This window comes from Thermobia domestica, chromosome 9 (assembly GCF_964235325.1).
Source record: "Thermobia domestica chromosome 9, izTheDome1.hap1.1, whole genome shotgun sequence".
NCBI lineage: Eukaryota > Metazoa > Arthropoda > Insecta > Zygentoma > Lepismatidae > Thermobia > Thermobia domestica.
The window spans coordinates 246,236,046-246,249,393 of NC_137462.1; the positions used below are offsets into that span (position 1 = coordinate 246,236,046).

General features: G+C 37.6%; 1 protein-coding gene across 4 annotated transcripts in view; it reads right to left on the bottom strand.

Annotated features, from left to right (window-relative positions):
- LOC145660653 (uncharacterized) overlaps nt 1-13,348 on the bottom strand; it is a 295,153-nt gene that overhangs the window by 127,458 nt on the left and 154,347 nt on the right. The window contains exon 1 of one of the 4 annotated variants that reach the window (XM_081725967.1): nt 8,760-8,900. The exons of the other annotated variants lie outside the window; for them this stretch is intronic. The gene's annotated coding sequence lies outside the window, so the exon portion shown is untranslated. Of the gene's footprint in view, nt 1-8,759; nt 8,901-13,348 lie in introns of those variants that run through there. 4 annotated transcript variants of the gene reach the window in all.

The following is a 13,348-nucleotide window of genomic DNA, read 5'->3' on the forward strand; positions in this document are numbered from 1 at the left end:
GGACCGTAATACGGCAAATTATGGATGCCTTAAAATATTAAATAATACTTTTGATAAAGTGGATAATTTCAAATATCTAGGATCAATATTAACAGAGGAAAATCATATTCACGGAGAAATTAAATGCCGATTAAAAGGAGGGAATTCGTGTTATTATTCAGTTCAAAATCTCTTGTCGTGAATTCTGTCAAGGAATTTGAAGTTTAAAATATATAAAACGGCAATCATACCTGCTGTTCTATATGATTGCAAAACATTGTCACTTACTCTGAGAGAAGACATAGACTGAAAGTATTTGAGAACAAGATCCTGAGAAGAATATTCGGACCCAAGAGGAACGGAAATGGGGAATGGCGGAAACTTCATAACGAGGAACTACATAATTTATATGGTTTACCAAACATTGTTAGGGTCATCAAGTTTAGGAGGCTTAGGTGGGAAGGTCATGTAGCTAGGATGGAAGAAAGTAGAAACGCTTTCAAAGTCTTGACTGGAAGACCAATCGGAAAACGTCCATTAGGAAGACCTAGGCGCAGATGGGAGGACAATATTAAGATGAATCTCGAAGAGATAGGAATACAAGGTAGAAACTGGATCCAATTAGCTAAGGATAGAAGTCAGTGGAGAGCTTTTGTGAACGCGGCATTGAACCTCCGGGTTCCATAAGCCATAGAGTTGGTTAGTTTCTTATTTGGTTGCTATGTCGTATTGCATCCATTTAGAATGTTAAATGACTGAAATGCTAAGTTGTGTTTTCCTTGTTTACTTTTAATGCAAACTTTATTTTTTAGTTATTCATTTTACATAAAATTTTGGGAAATAAAGTAACGTTCATTCTGAAAAAGTAATAGGTTTCTCATTTTCCTTTCAACATTTCTGAGAATTCTCTATTGAAAATAAGCGTAATATTTTATTTTTTCTTTTGGTTTAAATCTCATTTTTATGCTCCAAGGCTAAGAGAGGCGGTGATGATGACAATGAACAAAACTGGTGGGGTGAAGAAAGTGGAAGGAAACGCATGAAGCCCAAGATAACCTTACACAAAATTTGTAATGTGCACTTGAACATGGTATTTCATCCGATTCAAACATATCTGCTATTTGTGTAATTATTTAGTCATATGATGTTCGTTATAGGTTTTTTTTTTTTGTAGCAAGTGAATTTCCCATGATACTGGAATGTTTCCCAGTACAGTATTTGCTCAAATCTTAGAAATTCGAATGCAGGAAATGACTACAAAGCTCTTCCACTACTTTCAACATTTGTATTTTTTATTGCAAAATGTTCTGAAGTACATTAAGGTCAGATGTGCAAGAACACATCTGAAAGAAGCTCAAGATAAACAAGTATTCTTTATGTTCTAGCAGTTTTTTTATACGTCTCTGCTTCATTTATAGTTTTGTCGTCCCAATACATTACAACTTGAATTTTCTCAAAGCATTTAATCAACTAGTTTTTTATTTGCATTGGTGAAACTATAACTTTTGAATTCAAATTTCACTCTTTTGACATACTACCGGAACGTCCATAGCATAAGTCTCTGACTAAGATTGCTACGTCTCGGAGATGATGTAAAAATAGAACAAATTTTAATGATACTAGTAAGGATAATCCGGAGTTGAAGACACGCATGATACAATCAAATTGAACTGGTGTGCATAATAGTGAATCTAACATCCTTATTGTATAGTAGTGATCTTTTTGTCTCCCGGGTGGACTCACTCTCTCTCTCATATAGATACACACACACATACATTATATATACGGACATGGTAAATACATAAAGGAGTTTTGCTAATCCTTACTGCTTGAAAATGTTGACCGCGGGTTAATATAATATCAATATTAATTAAAAAATTTGCATTTCTTTCTAGGGAATTTTCTTCTGTAATTTCCCTCTACTTGAATTTCCGCGATTTTTTTTATTGTCCGCCATTTTAGGCGTAACGAGGATTAGGCCAAACGAGGATCCTTTTTTCGCCTAAAATGGCGGACTGAAATCTTATCATTTATCTGTCATAAAAGTGTCAGATAATTGGTTAGGCGAAACGAGGATTAGGCAAAACGTGGCAACACGGTTCAAAAGTAGGCAAAGAGTGGGCATAGGTTTCATTTCGAAATTCCAGGGTGCGGGGCTGCCGTTTCCACAGCCCCTCTTGAAAACTCATATAACTTCGTACCGGAAGTGGTACAAACGAAAATTTTTGCGGTACATTCCGGCACAAACGTAGCACAAACGCTTGGCATAGGTTTTGTTTCGAAATTCCAAGGTAAGGGGTTGCCCTTTTCCCAGGCCCCCCACTTTAAAACTCTTATAACTTCGTACCGGAAATGGTACAATCGAAAATTTTTGCGTTACATTCCGGCACAAACGTAGCACAAACGATTAGCATAGATTTTGTTTCGAAATTCCAAGTTTGGAGTCTGCCGTTTCTCCAGCCCCACACTTTAAAACCCTTATAACTTCGTACCGGAAGTGGTACAAACGAAAATTTTTGCGGTACATTCCGGCACAAACGTATCACAAACGATTGCCAAAGGTTTTGTTTCGAAATTCCAAGTTTGGAGGCTGCCGTTTCTCCAGCCCCCCCACTTTAAAACCCTTATAACTTCGTACCGGAAGTGGTACAAACGAAAATTTTTGCGGTACATTCCGGCACAAACGTAGCACAAACGATCGGCATAGGTTTCGTTTCGAAACTCCAATGTGGGGGGGCTGGCGAAATGCACCTGTAACTGAGAATCTTCCATGCTCCACCGTCTTCCGCTAACCTGTTTGCATAGTCTACTAAATGTTACAAAGACAGCCACGGCGATTGGAACGAAGTGGTCGGTGTCAAATATAAGAGTAAGAGGGGAGAAAATAGAACAGGTGTCTAGTTTTCGATAGCTGGGTAATATTATTAGTGATGATTTGAAATTTGAACATAAAATAAAAGCAAGGATAAGAATGGCGAAATAAAAGCCTTTAAGAAGAAGGAATCTTGAATAAAGAGTTGAGAAAACTCATAAAAATCGTGTGGATATTGCCAGAAAGATGGACATTACTTAAAAGTGATGAAAAACGACTGGAAGGTTTCCAAATGTAGATGTGGAGATGAATGGAAAGAATTACCTGAGTAGAGCGGAAAACGAACGAGAGGGCGTTAGAAATGGTTGAGGGAGAAAAGAACAATTTTAGATATTAAGAAGAGGAAAAGAAACTGGTTGAAACATTGGCTAAGATGGAACTGCATGAGGGACGTTCTAGAGGGTATTGTGGCAGGAAAGAGGGGGAGAGGGTGAAGGAGACTACAATTAATGGACGATATCAAAACAGAAAAATTGTACGTGAAGACGAAGAGGTTAGCGGAAGACCGTGAAGCATGGAAGATTCTCAGTGGCGGCAAATGATCTGCCAATAATGGAAGAATATCTACGATAATGAGTCTACCACATATTTTTCTTTTAATTTTGAAGCTCTAAGATCACTTTAAAAATATGTCATTGTATTATTTGGGCTTCAGCACAGTCATGTCATTACCACTCTTCTCTTTTAAAAATATAAAAAAAGTACATGAAGTGAATTACGTTTGCTCGTTTCTAGGAATATATACGTCAAAAAATGTATCCAGTTCGAAAGCTCCTCGTTCACTGGAAACTCTGTCGGACCACTGCAATGTCCAAAGTCATTAACTATTGGAATAGGAGAAAGCAGACTTAATATTCGTTCTAATAATCAGCGTTGCAGAATTCAGTCATTGTAAGCGTGAAGCATATGCAACATAGAGGAAATTAGTGATTGTTTTTGAGCAGATTAATGAATTTTACATTTGAGTGGCTCGGAAGAAGACAATGTTAAGAGCCATTTTCTAACTTTCGCGTAAACTGGAAAAAAAAAGTTCACTATTTTCATGCAATGCAGTGCAGTAGCGAAGCCAGGGTGTGTGTTGGGGGAAGGGACAAGTGCTGTTATAGGTACATATAGAAAAATTACAAACAAAAAATATATAAACATAAAAATATATAAAAAATTACAAACATCAAAGTACCAAAGTACATTTAGGGCTGTGCGATATCGAAATTTCGATATCGACATTCGATATTTTTCTGATATCGATATCGAATAGATATATCGATATCGACAATATCGAATATCTATATCGACAATATCGATATCGAATATCGACAATATCGAATATCGATATCGATAATATTGAATATCGATAAGACAACACTGAGTCTAATTGAGTTATTGATGACTATCGACAGGTGTCACACCACACAGGTGAAGAAAACTGAATGAATACACAGGGTTCTTACACACTGAACATCGCCATTTATAGTGTCAAAAACGGTGTAGGGCTGTGCGATATCGACATTTGATAATTTTCTGATATCATTATCGAATATCGACAATATCGATATCGACAACATCAAATATGAATATTCAATATATTGATTGGTCTTGAATATTCATGTTGATATAGACAATCTGGTCTCAAAACGTCTCAATGGCAGATATCCCAAAATACTTGTTATTCACTGAAAACAGACTTGTGTTCCTACTAATCCACCACTCTTTCCTCAGACAAAGTTAATAAAAATAGTCATTTAATTTCGATCCCAGCTATCATATTGGTCATCATTGCGGAAATAATGAGAGTGAAACAAGGTGGCATAGAATATGCGTGTTTTATTTGTGTGTAGGTGTTATTTCATGTATGTGCATTTGTGAATGAGCACGTGTGGCGGTATGCGTTTCAGAGAGAGAGAGAGTTCTTTCTATAACATAACACGTGCGTGCGTTGTATTTTAAGCTTACGCACAAATAATATTTGATCCAGATAGAGATGGTAGGGGCCGCAGTGGCTCAGTGGTAGAGCGTTCACCTCTGGTGCATGAGGTCCCGGGTTGAAACCCTGCTCCCACCAAGTGAACTTTGTGGTGGACAAACAGCGTTGCGTGGGTTTCCTTGGGGTTCTCCCGTTTCCACTCACTTTGTTCATTCCACCATTTTCATTCATTTCCCATTATCACCGTCTCTTTTAGCTTAACCGGCGTAATTGTGGGACGTAACTCAAAAATTTAATTTCATTTTAGAGATGGACGAATGACGTACCCGATCAACAAAAACAAAATCGGAGAATTCCCGTTTCTCTTTTGTGCTAATCATTTGATGCCTTACTGCAACAGGAAATCGATGCATATCTTTCAGTGCCATCTAGACAGTGGTGCTATTCAACCGGTTCGCACCGGTTCGCTAGAAACTGGTTGTTAATATATTTCGAGTTTGCTAAACCATTTGTTATACCCAGACATAACAGTAAATTTTACTCAGTTATACCAAAGAACGAGCAAGTTTCAGTTTGTTTAGCTTTGTTCTTAAAAATTCTTACGGCTACAGGGTTAGATATATGATCTCTCAGAACAAGGTATAAGCATTTTTTTCTTAATTTCAAATGTGCTGGTTAGATATCAAGAATGAAATCTGGGATCACATCAGTGCAGTGGTGAGGGTTATTTACATTTGAAACACATACATACCATTATCAACAATTTTTGATCCATTGCCAAGTTAAGGTGTTTCCAATACTTCTTGACAAACATCTATTTTGGATAATTCGTTTCCAAGATATTCGCAGTGCTATCTAATTTCGTCACAACACCTTATATTAGGTTGCTGTGTAGGTCTCTACTTGTCACTTGTGGCATCCAGTGAAAAATTTGCTATTGTCTTATATGATTTGCTTCCCAAGAGAGAGGGAGAGATACATCTTTCTATGTATCTATCTACTATCTCATGACAGTGACTTTCCAAAATTAGTTCTTCTGGCTCGTAAGTGTTTGTGTAGGTGCCAGCGTTCTATCGGAAAGAGTATTTAGTTGTGGATACAATATCGTAACTGATGCTCATACTTCACTTAGTGCAGAACATTCGAAATAACTGATTTTCTTTCCATGAATAAAAAAGCTCGTTCCTAAATAGCAGTGTCATGAACTTCAATGCATCATACATTTCTAGTTGAAAACTCTGTGCTAATAGGCATATTTCTAAATAAGACAGTTATTGTTCATTTTTCTCTGTGTGTGTCATGTATGTGTTTGTGTTCTTCTAAGTTTATCCGTTGCTATACAAATTTAACACTTATTCTTTTGTAGTGTTCTATTTTAATATTCAATTAAAAAAAACACACGATCAATCGAGATCTCTTTCATGTTATTATTAAATTGTATTAAAGAGCTTTACGCAAAGACGTGACATCTCCCACATGAACTGATTTCTTGTTATTGGTTTTGTGCAAACTCATATCTAAAAGTGTTGATGTTTTCATTAAATTTAGGCTAAAGCTTACGTCTTATACCATTATTAAGTTTTGCTTATGAAATCAATTTACAAATGTTCTAAGTCATTCCTAATAATAGTGCACCTAATAATACATATTCTAATACGTAAATCCAAAGAAATAGAGAAGTGTTGATACTACCTAACCAGAATGAGCCTTATGCAGAGTCGTTTTGACTCGCGATTAGTGCCATACTAAAGAGTTCTACTAACATAAGTCTCCTGCAGTAGTCAGACGTTTAGTATGATGCTAATCATATGTGAAAAAGACTCTGCATGAGGAATATGTAGGTCTGTGTAGTGAAATGAGAGTTTGTTTTAGTGGGCTGAATTATGTGGCTCAACTTACATCTAGTAACCACATACAAATAAACGGAAAATTACAACTTTGCACAGAAAACGAGTAAATTCTTGTTTCCTTGTCTGTTTAGTTTTAAGCAAATATTAGCACATGCATTTGATTTTTCACTCGCAATGGCAATACAACACAAACATTAACTGCAGTGAGCATATCAAGTTGACTCGGTTAAGGAATGCAGCCATGATAATGATGAGAAATATTTTGGAGGGCATAGGTCCCCGGCTCTGCACTGGTTTTGGCTTTATCTTCCAAAGGAACATCATTTCTGCCCAATACAATTTTTGCACAAGTTTGGTTTGATTCGATGAAGAAGTGCAGCCGATAATGTAAGTTAAATATACAATATTTAGGTGGATTAAATAGACGTAGAAACATCCCTACCCCACCGCCGATTTGGACTATATTCAAAAGGAACCAAATTTTTAACCCATACTAATCCTGTGTAAATTTGGTTTCATTCTGTTAAGAAATGAAGTAAACAAAGAAATTACATATTAACATGGAATGTTGGGGGTGCATAGTCCCCCAAGCTCTACATTAATTTAATTCATGAAATGGGTCGTTTTTCTGCATCATACGAGTATCGTGCAGTTTGGTTTCATTCGGTTAAGAAATGCAAATGCAGCTGCTATCGAGAGCCAAAAAGCGTTAGGGTCTATATATATATAAAGCAAAACCCGCCGCGGTTTTTTCGAGTCAGTGTCAAACACCAATATCGAATATCGACAATATCAATATTGAATATCGATATTGACAACATTGATATCAATATTAAATATCGTTATCGACGATAACGGAATCGATATCGAATATCGACGATATTGGATATCGATATCGAACATCGACGATATTGGATATCGAAATCGAGTATCGACGATATCGGATATCGAAGATATCGATATATCGACGTCGATATTTTTGCGATATCGATTATCGATATAAGCTGATATCGATATATCGACATATCGCACAGCCCTAAGTACATTGTCGGACCTCTTTGAGGGGCCCGGCCCCTCTGCCTCCCCCCCTTCCCTACGCCACTGATGCAGTGTAATGGCACATACTAAACAAGCTTCAGGTGCAGGTATAATTCCGAATTTAAACAATCTACATACTGTTCTGTGATGCAATCTCAGCCCATTCCATAACTTGATTTCGTCATAACTGACGCGTGATTTCGTCATTATCTTCGTTACTACTACTGCTAATATTAATTTTACTTGAAAATTTGAAGTTGTTGCGAAAAAAAACTCCTTATTTTAGTAGGCTACACTAAATTTATCACCATGCATATCTTAACATCATTTCCACACTGTGGCTTGCGCTTATCTCTGGCATGGAAAATCGCACAAGAAAAGATATTTATGGTAAAGAAAGAACCCATCTATATTCCAGATTTATTACGTACTAGAGGCGTATAATAGAATTCCACGAAGAGAGAGAATAAACAAAACTCTACATAGTTGAAGGCCATTCGTCATTCTCATCCGAACAAGAACATTACTGCATATGAGCCCAAACCGGATGTCTCGTAACGTTATCAGTACTCGAGGCAGGAAAACTCATCTTTGGTAAACTTCAGCTTCCCTTTTTAGCATCGAAGTTACAGGAAACATGGGTCTATAGTTTCTGGTGAAATCTGAACCAACCATTGTGAAGCATTGAATGCTCCACCGGGCTAACGGTATCAGGATACAACTTCTGAGGGTGTTAGGCTCATCATTAAGCACAAACAGACATTTATTAGCCAACATCTCTAATTAAAGACAAAAGCGGAAATTTAAATGTATAATTTCTAATGGTATAACGTATTGCTTTTTATAAATGCCAAATATATAAATAAATAAATACTATTTTTATCAATCTAAGATTATAAACTACTTGCATAACAAATGGTGATCAGTTTAGAGTCATGTGGATTATCTATTAGGCCTATATGTAAAAGCATTATAGTTCGATTGAAAAGCAAGTGCAATTATAACAAAAGAAGCAATATAATTATCTGCGAAGAAAGTTTATACGTATTGCTGAATATTATTCATTACTATGAACGTAAAACATTAACGGGCATACCTGACCAAAACAGAAAGGATATTGCTATCAACAGAAGAGCAGCAGCACATTGAAGTTCTGTCACAAACGAATCTGCAGCTGGAGAAACATGTTGTGTATGCGGGTCCCAGCTAAATGTAGTTAGAAAAGCAGGTGCAGTTAAAAGAAACTATTGTAGCGCAGTCGCGCAACTCCCAAGCCTTAGAGGGCGGAGACACCTTATCTTCACTGACTGAATAAATAAACTTATCTCATTCTTCTTTCTTTTAGGTGAGATAAGCTCAAACAACACTGCACTTGGTGAAAAATATAGCGCTTTTTTCTCCTCCACTTAACGAACACTACTTTTTCAGGGCTCTTTCCTCCACTTAACGAACACTTTTTTTTACGTACAAAGCAAAGAAAAATATTAACAGTGCAATATAGCCTACATGATCTGCGCATATGAAATCATAACTGAACAAAATCTCTCCTGCTGGTAAGATTTAAAGAAACCAAGCACTGAAATGATCTGAACGTTACTTTATGCCACACCCATTTGTTTGTTCATTTAGAAACAGTAAATAGAAAACAGACAGGCAACTTAAAAAAAAAAAAAAAAAAAAAGTTCTTACGGTTGAATATATATACTGTATATTCAACATTCAAACTTCAAACAATAATCTCCTACTCTATCTGTATGGTTTTATTTAATTCATTACTTAACAAAATATTCACAATAAGTTATTAGTGAAATAGTTACTATTGGCTAGGGATCCTATCATATATCGATGTCCGTGAACGCTACATAAAATCTGCGATATGACATGAGAGCTGATTTTGTATTTAACTCCCGTTCAGCAGCGAGTCTATATGAGACGTGGACCTACTTATTAACGTGGAATCCGAATCCCCGTGGAAGCCGGGAATCGAACCCGGGTCTTCCATGCCAAAGGCGCGTACGCTAACCGCTTAGCCACGAAGGAGCTCGATATGACATGAGAGTAACGCACTCATATAGCGTCGCTGATAGAAGGGACGCTAAACAGAAATTTTGAATTTTGCGATAATCTATCCACCGCATCTCTTTTTGCAATACTGCATACAAAATCGTTAACAACACCCAGGAAAGTACTTAAAAGTCGTCCAATTCTAAGCAATTACATTAATTGGTTGCAGCTTAACGTTCCCTTTTCAATACGAGACCTATGTCAGGGATTTACTGTTTAAAGTGGGGTCCAAATTCCCTTTCTCACCGGACTGAACACGGGAAAGAACGCATGTCAGCTACTCGGCCTCAAATCAAGAATGTGTTTAAAGAAATTCGACCTCCATTCTTGGTTTATTTATTGCTTTAATACTTCATTCTTTTTAATACAGTCCAACCTGGGTACGTGGGACCTGGATAACTGAAAAATATCTATTACTCGGAATCTTGTTATTCTACAATACTTTTTTAAGTGAAGTATAGGCTATTTCAACCTACTACAAGTAGGATTAAATTGGCGGTCCCTTGTGATCCCACTTATCCAAGTCTGACTGTGTAGTCTCGCTAATACATTTCTCTAAACATCAATATCTAAATAAACAAGACGGCGTAAACATAGCTTACATGTAGTTATATAGCACGTTTCTTTTACAATTTGAAGGTCTTGGGCTAAAATCCGGTGAGGGAAATCTACTTATTTTTCTCCCTTTTTTATTTTCAGTTCTATCAGGGGAATGATGCATAAGCCCTGGCTGCATTCATTTTCCATCGCTGTTTGTGTTACAGTTATTGACTGTTAAGCGATTCCAACGTTAAGTTCTCTCGTTCGTACCCGTTATCCAACCAAAACTTATCCTACAATTTTTGCATTTCATACCAACGTGTTACAGGTCCTGTTTTCCTTCAATGCTAGTATCTTCTTTAACGTAGTCTTGCTTCAAAACGTTTGGCAATCCAACTCTTTTTGTATTTTTTTTTTAAAGCCTATTCTTATCCACAGATGGAACTACATAAAACAAATTACTGCTGTTGGAAAGTTGTAGATTGCTAAGCGTCAAAAATGGAAAAGTTTGGTGTAATGTCACAACGTGAGCTATGTGCCTAAAACTGCTCAGTGAAAAACGGGCTATCTAGTATTCACTGTGGAAGTAGTTCAAATAATCGCCAGAAGAATGCACGTGTCTATATGTTCCACTAGTTCTGAAATAAAATCTGGGCGTTTTACTCAACATTTTCAGTTTGGCACTTAGCACGGATTTTATAGTCAGTCTATAGTTGATTTATTTCCTTCTTTTTTTAAGTGGAAGCAGCCTATTGGAATTTTCTACACGCTGTTGAGAATATAGCCTTTCAAAGTGAAGTCGGTGGTCAAGTTTTGTTGAATATGCCTGTACATGGTAGCAGGTACGTACTGCGTGCAATTTTGCAACATCTGCTACATTACATCTCTGCTGTATCTGATTTAAACGACGAATTTATTTAAGAGAATATATTAATAGCTACAAGTTCCATACAAACTTTTGTAATTCTTTACATTGCTCATATCTGTTACATATAAGGTGAAATAATGTGAATTATTAATACGAAATTAAATCCGACAAAGATACAGCCAGTGATTTCTTGTAAATTACACTTGCAAGTTCCATGTAATTCTTTACATCATACACTCATACACTAGTGTGCAAAACAAGGACGAAAGTGGGGGGCGCGGTAGCTCAGTGGTAGAGCGTTCACTTCTGGTGCGTGGGGTCCCTGGTTCGATCCTAGCTCGCGCCAAGTGGACCTTTTGGTGAACAAACACCGCGTGCGTGGGTTTCCACGGGGTTCTCCCGTTTCTTCCCACTTTCTTCATTCCACCATTTAACTCACTTTTCATCATCACCATCTCCTTTGGACTACATGGCATAACCGTGGGACTTTTCATTTTCATAAGGATGAAAGTACGTTTCGCGTTATGTGTCACCCCCAAATGACATAGGGAAGCTTGAACCATACAAAGAGAGTACTACAGTATGATTAAAAACAAAACAAAAAAAACAGGGGGATAAATTTTAAAAAAAAACGTAATTAGAAGAACAAAAATAACACTCTCTCCAACTCATGATGGCTCCTCTGACATTACAGAAGGAATTAAATGGTCCTTATAAGTATGTGTTGATCGCCACGGACATCAATGCATGCCCTGCAACGTGCTTTCGCGCTCCTCACGAAGTTGGTAATGAGTTGTTGTGGTATGGAGTTATGTTAGTCCACCAGAGTTGTTGACTGCTGAATGGTCCTTGGTGTATCCGGAAGCACTGCAAGACGTATCCTCATAACATCCTACACGTCCCCAATGATAATCAAATCAGGGGAAGTCCATTCCAGGGGCATAAATAAGGGCCCGCAGACCCCGCATTGCGGGGGCCTCAAGACATCAGGGGGCCCCAAATCGTGAAGTGGAACGTAGAGAAGGGGCCCGCTCCACGCTGTCTGCGGGGAGGCCCCCAAGCCTTTAGTTACGCCACTGGTCCATTCGCAGAGTATTTTCTCGCTCCGAAAGCTACGCCACTTGCACTGTTCGATGTGGTTACGCACTGCCAATCATAAATATGTTGGATCTAATTGCACCTTTGAAAAGACGCACGCGGACAAGGAATATAATGTCACAATGACGTTCACCGGTGCCTAAACCGTTGTAGCGCCGCAAGAATCCCGTCAGGGGTTCGGGCTCAAGCGGAACCACCGGTAGGATTTTTCCAATAACAATCTGATCTTGATAAGGTTACACCCGTCCTTGCGTGAAAGGCAGAAGGCTCGTCAAACAGTCGCTTCCTCAATATTACAAAATATTACGAGGTTCTTGAGACAGTATCAAAGTAATAAACTCAATTAATACGAATAAATAATAATTCTCTGATCACACCGATAGCAGTGGTCTGGACAGGGAGCGGTGTGATTTATGATATTAAGTCTGAGACGACGGTCTCAGTACGAGAAGGGTCGTTCAAGCCAAGAGTGGCACAATAATTCAATAACCCGACAGGGGTTATATTACAATATCACCGAGAGATACTTAGTACTTAACTGTCCGTCGGGATGTTCACTTAGACATCTTAATAGTTAATGAAATACTTAGAAGAATATCTATAATTATCGTCTGGCCACACAAGTGGCTAAAAGAATCACTTACAGATTAGTACATCAAACAGAGAGAGGGAGGCGCAATAACTCCTTAACCCGGCAGGGGTTACGTTGCAGTTTTACAGAAAGATATTTAGTATTAAACTGTCCGCCGTGATGTCTACTCAGATACATTATTAGTTAAAGAAATACATAATAATATCTATAATTTAGGTATGGTCACGCAAGTGACTAATAGAAACACTTCTAAATTTATAAATCAAAAGAGAGAGGGAGGTCAAACACATCCCGCTATAAATGATGACATCACGAGTGGCGGACTAAACAACAAAGTAAAAGTGCGCCTCGTTAGTATTGACAGGGTTCAAGCAAATGGGCAGTTACAGCAGTTAGATTAGTTGAACGACCAAACGATTAGAACCAAGGATTATTTTAATTCTATCAAGTGATTTACTAGGGCTTAAGAATATCCATTTATATACTAAATATTAAGCCGATTGAGGAAGCGACTCCCCTTGGT